At 27.5% G+C, this 6,089-nt stretch overlaps 1 long non-coding RNA gene across 1 annotated transcript; it reads left to right on the forward strand.

Moving 5' to 3' along the window:
* Window positions 1-851: 851 nt before the first annotated feature.
* LOC114379679 lies at window positions 852-2,596 on the forward strand. Its single transcript, XR_003659556.1, has 2 exons — window positions 852-1,097; window positions 1,985-2,596. It is a non-coding gene; the product is annotated as an uncharacterized LOC114379679 (long non-coding RNA).
* Window positions 2,597-6,089: the final 3,493 nt, after the last annotated feature.

Here is a 6,089-nt window from a genome sequence, read left to right on the forward strand (position 1 = left end):
TTGGCTATTCACCCCAAGGTGGTTCCAATTTGGGTTGTCGAAGAAGCGGCAATGCATTTTCTGTGGAATTTGCGGGAATCAGAACTGGCGAATAAGTGCTTATACCATCTTCCCCAAAAATACTCATCTGGTGTGTAATAACAGTTCTCGACGAAGATGAGTGACTGACAAAAACTATTTTATACCTATATGTTGCTCAACAACAAAAACATAGATAAATGATGAACACTAACATATATCATGTAATTAGGGTCTAAAATGTACCATATTGTAAAAATATGTAATAATATGAAAGAATGGGGTAGGATATACAATGTTTTAAAAGTATGGAGGCAAAACAAGTACGGAGACAATACCCGAGAAAAATAATAAATAATGACAATGATAAAAAAAATATTAACTTTGATTCTTATATAATCTAATATACATAATTCTATATTTATTTTAGTGTTAAATTATCATAAAATAAGTCCTTTAAAAAAATTGTTGGTCTGTCAGATTCTTTTTTTTGGTTTGACAATGTCTCATCTTCCTATTTGGAGGACTTCAATAAAGATAGATTAGGATTACCTTTTTATAGGTTTTTTTTGTTTTTTTTTATATTGTAGGTTTTGTTTTTTTATGTATACCCATGAGTTTGATTTAGTCTCTCATGTCTCTTCTTGTTTCCTTTTTATTAATATACTATAGGCTCTGCTTTGTTTGTGAGTCTATTCCAAAAAATAGATTATAAGTAGTCAAATTTTTATATAAATTAAGTTAATTATTTCAAATAAGCCTTCAATATGTCAAACTCATTATGTATTTTTAATTTAAGTCACATTCTGGCCTTGTAATGTTAAGCCTTATCTATTTTCAATCCATTTTGCAACTGATGATGAACCTTTTTTTAACAAATAAGTTTACATATTAAGTTTGATAGAACAATTAAATGGCTATCTAACATCCAGTATTTATGGACAGGGTATTCAAAGGACTTGGCTACATATCTCAAATACTGTAGGGATGTTGTCTTTGCTGGATCAGAACCATCTTATGGGAATCACGAGGAAGAAAAAATGATAGAATACCTATGGAGATTTTATCAGAATGAAGAGGTAATTAAAGAACTGAGCTAGTTATTCTATTGATATGCATAGGCCTTTAGAATTAGGATGTCTTGGAATTACTTTCAAGTTTCAACTACTTTTTTTTCTTCTCATTTCCTGGGATGTGTCAATAAAGAAGTAGCCCCTCTGCCTGTGCTCTTTTGTCTATGGGACATGGCTCATCTGTTCATCATTTTCAATTTCTTTCCCAGTGAAGCTTGGAAAATAAATTGTCTACATCACTGTTTCCTAAAGTAAAGGACATCAAAATTCAAGAAAAATACCATGAATGAACTATTGTTGGCACGGACTTATTTCCTCAAATCAAATTTGTGCAAAATAGAATAAAAAGAGGAATTTCTTTTCTTTTTTCCTGCTGAAATGAGGGGGCTCAATCAAGTGCCAGTCATTTATCTATCTTTAAATTTCTCAATTCTTTTTATGATTCCTGTAAGTAATGCTCATTTTTTCATGGGCCAACTGATATTTCACTGTTAGTACCTTCACTCTCTACACGTTTGTTGTGCTCTAACAATATGTAATTGGAATCAGTGAAGGGCTGTAAATTCATATTCTCTTGGTGAAATCATATAGTTAACAGATGCTCATATAGTGACTGCAGACTTTATGGAGATAACGATAATGAAGATTTCCTATATGAATATTTTCTTCCAAATATTATGCTTATAGATAAAAAAAAATAAAAAATTATTCCATTGTCTCCTAAATGTTTTGTTGGGAAGCTTTTATTAAATAAAATTAATTTTAAAATTTTTTGTATATCTGCCTTGGTATGTCTAGTTTCCGGGAGTTGTTTTTGTTGCCTGAGTACATCATGAAGAATGCCTGTCAAAGTGTGTTGTATAAAACTTTCTCCTTTTTTTTTTTTTTTTTAGGATACAAAACCATCAGAAAATGTAGAGCAGTCAAATACTTCTTTTAACCAACCGAGGTCGAGGGATAAAGGATGCATTGGCAGGACATCCAAGGAGGAAAAGATTAGAAAAAAAGGTTTTAAAAAACTCTTTCCTGATGATGACACCAGCCTTGAAGATGACTTGCCTGGAAGGGTGAGCAATAACAAATCCCATGAGAGGTTGTCAGACAGTCCCAAGAGCACAGTTCAGGAAAATCTCATGTCAAGGAAGCCATTAGACAGATGAAATTAGAGATGGAGGATAACAGATTTTATTATATTCCGCCTAGTGTCAAGCGTAAAAGACTTGATTATATTCACTATGTGAGGAAGAGGGATGAAGGTGCCCTGACTTATGTTGCTCGTGCTGATTATTACATTTTGCTTCGGGCTTGTGCCAGGATTGCACAAGTTGACATTAGGACTTTGCATATTGGTGTGTTGAGACTTGAGAGAAGACTTGCTTGGTTGGAGAAACGGGTTGATCAATGCTTACATTCGAAACCAACCAGCCTTTCTTGTCAGTTTTGTAGTGATAGCCACGGAAAATGGATCTGATGGTCTTCCTGGACTATCAAATTTGAATATTTGAGAATTGATTTTTCATTCTTATAGACAGTTTAACAAGTACTACTTCTGATCCCATTTATAAGATACAAGTTAAAATATATTATAACTTGTTTTTTATAAAAAGAAACAGAGGTAGTAACAAATAGAACTGAGAAAGGATACTTCGAATCCTTTTTTTTTTGGATTTTCAATTATTCATATTAGTAATAAGATAAAAACCAAATAAAGAGAAAAAAAAAAAGGATGAGACGACACTTGGTTTTTAATTGCTAATGCTGATTTATAGTTAGATTTTTGGTTTCCTACAGTACAGGTATCTCCGTTTGGTGTGTATTAAGATTTTAGTACTCGTTGTTTTGTTTTTCAAATATGTAATGGTGTATGCTAATTTGGATTTTATTTCTCGAGGGATTTAAGATCTTAAAAATGGAAAGCAATTATTATACACGAAAGATAACAACATAGAAACTATTAGCGATTCGCACCATATCGTAAATAGATTATTAAAATTGTATTTAAACTTTTTACACATTTTTTATTCACGAGAAATTATTGTGTGCTGAATAATGTTACACGCATCACTCTTATTATATTTATAGCTGCTCTTATATGGAGTTGCAGCTTGGTCTTGGGTGAGCTCCATCATCAATTCGGGTTTCTTCCTTTGTTAAGTTCCCATGTCTGCGCTTGATCTCTATTCTCCCAATGGGAAATGCATAGGGCCTGGGAAAGACGACAATTCACTACAAAACGCAGCAATGGATGAACGACACACGACAATGCGTTTTGAGTTGGGCTTGATTTTTTTCATTTTGGATCTGATCACAGGAAACTGGGTTGTCTCTCCACGGTTATTCGATCATGGTAACTGTTTTTTTATTTAATTTGATTGATGCAATAAAAAAAACGTTTAATTTGACTGATTACAAGTGTAGAGTTACTTGTTGCTGTCATTTATTTATGTAGTAACTTTGGTTCTTTTTTATAAGAAATAAATCAGTATACTTTTTTCTTAATTATATAAAAAATTGAGAAGCTTCTCTTAAAAAAACGAATCTTTTTAAATATATTAATCGTTATTTTTTTATATATTTAATTTATTAAATATATTTATAAATATTTACTTTTTTTGAAAAAGTGAATGAATTCAGGACTTTATTTGAAATGAGACATATTTATAATGAGGAAAAAAGTATTCCTTAAATTTCAAATATTATCATTAAACACAATCACCACTTGAATGATTTAATTCTATGAGTGTTTTTGAAAGAACGCTTAGGTCTATAACATTACTAAATAAACTAATTAATTTAACTATTTTATTCATTTTAATTAATTAATTATTATAAAAAATTTGGAGATAATACTATTATTACTACAATAACTTATTTAATGATGCCGTAGTATATCATTAGATGATATTTTATTTTTCTTTTGTGAATCAATACCAAACTCACCTAATAAAATGCTCATGCGTCAACATTGGTGCCATTTTCCTCCAGAATTCGGTCACCGTCTTAGAATTTTCGAGGCATCTTAAATTTTTTTTCTTAGATAACTAAACTTCATTCATACATTATGTCCTTTTTCAATTGGACATCTTCTACTGTCTCATTCTTAATTGTCAGAAGTTAAAACATTAAATAAGTCAAAGGCCATCATCACCATTACACTTAATTGTGTCTCAAATTTTCACTTAATAGCAAGTGAAATTTTTTATTATAATGTACTCCCTATATTTCTAAATATCTGTCGTTTAAAATTTGCTTGGACAAATCAAGGAAATCAATAATTTTTAAAAATTTTGATAAAAATTGTTAGGCCTTTACTTATTATATCTCTTGTGAATTCACTTTTTCAATTCATTTAGTTCTCTTTCCACTAATACATTTTATTTATGTTTCTATTCACCAAATTACTGACAAATAACTAACTTTTTCATTTTTTAAAGATTTAATTATTTATTTCAAAATGTGTAAAATAATTAATGTGGGTAAGGGTATAATTGATAAAACAAAATATGTAACCTTAAATGTTAAAAATAACAAATAAATAGAATTTTTTTTGAAAAATCCAACAATTTAAAAAAACTGAATAAGTAATAAATAACATTACTTTTATGTTATTATTGATTTTTTTATTGATTAAGGATTTTTTATTTTATTTATGGTACTCAATATTTAGTTAATAATATTAAGATATTGTTAAACACTCATAAACAAGTTATTTCAACTTATTTTATATTCTAAGTGTTTGTAATAGTATGTGACAAAACTTATAAACATATTTTATGATTGATCTATAAGGTATTTTTAACTTATTTACACTAAAATAGCTTATAAAAATAACTTATGAAAAAAAAACTTATCTTCAAATTCTAACAAGACCCAACACATTAAACATATATATATATTGTTTATTCATTTCTCCCCCAAAATTGTCTTGACTTTCTTGCACTCACCTCACACATACAGTCATCAATGAAATGAAATGATAAGTGCAATATTTCCAATACATATAACACACGAACAAACTAATATAAATATTAAATTTCACACAAAATATATTTTACACGTTGTTAGTAATTTTTTATGCGTTTCATCATACAATGGTGCGTAGTGGTTGAACTTTTAAAAAATTTAGGATTTGTTTGGAAAAGTTTTTCATAAGTATTTATAATAGAAGAAAATAAAAAAGTTGAAAAAATTTTCTCCACAAACTAAATTAGATTACATAAAAACTAATTTAAAAGTTTTCTCTTATTAATTTCTTCAAAATTTGATTTTTAATTAATGCATAAGCTAGTTTTATCTTGTGGAAAAAGCTTGTTTCATTATTTTTATAAGTTCTTATAGGAAAGTCTATCTAGACAAATCCTTATTATTTTTGTATATTTATATCTATATACGTGTGAATGATGAATTTTTAAAGCTTATTTAATGATTTTTATGATATCTATCTATCTATATAATTTTAATTATAACACTTTAATTTATATTTTAATTATGTTTTGATTATTAAATATTTTATTTTTAAAATTATAGATAGGTTTATGATGATTTTTTTATCAAACTAATTTAAAATTGTACTTTTATTTTATAATGTTATAGTTATATTTATACTTTATAATGTTATATTAATTTTGCAATGAAAAATGTTATGTAAACTTTCATTTTTAGTATTTTAATTATATATTTTTAAAAATAATATGAAAAACTTACAATTACTCAAATATTTAATTACCATTAAATATTTCTTACATAAATATTATTTTAAAAAAACGTACACCACATTGCTAACTTTACTAGCTTTTTAGTATGCAGAGTCAACATTAAAAAAAAAAAACTTTTGTATCGCATCGAAAGAAAGAAATACAATAATTGAAAAGAGTACGATACTTTATTTGGAAAAAAAGGAGGCTAGTATGTTTGAATAATACATAAAATTTAATTTTATTATATAATTTTATATTATACTATTTTATACTATCTTCTAATCACAAATTATTATTTATG

Source organism: Glycine soja, chromosome 12 (assembly GCF_004193775.1).
Source record: "Glycine soja cultivar W05 chromosome 12, ASM419377v2, whole genome shotgun sequence".
Taxonomy (NCBI): domain Eukaryota; kingdom Viridiplantae; phylum Streptophyta; class Magnoliopsida; order Fabales; family Fabaceae; genus Glycine; species Glycine soja.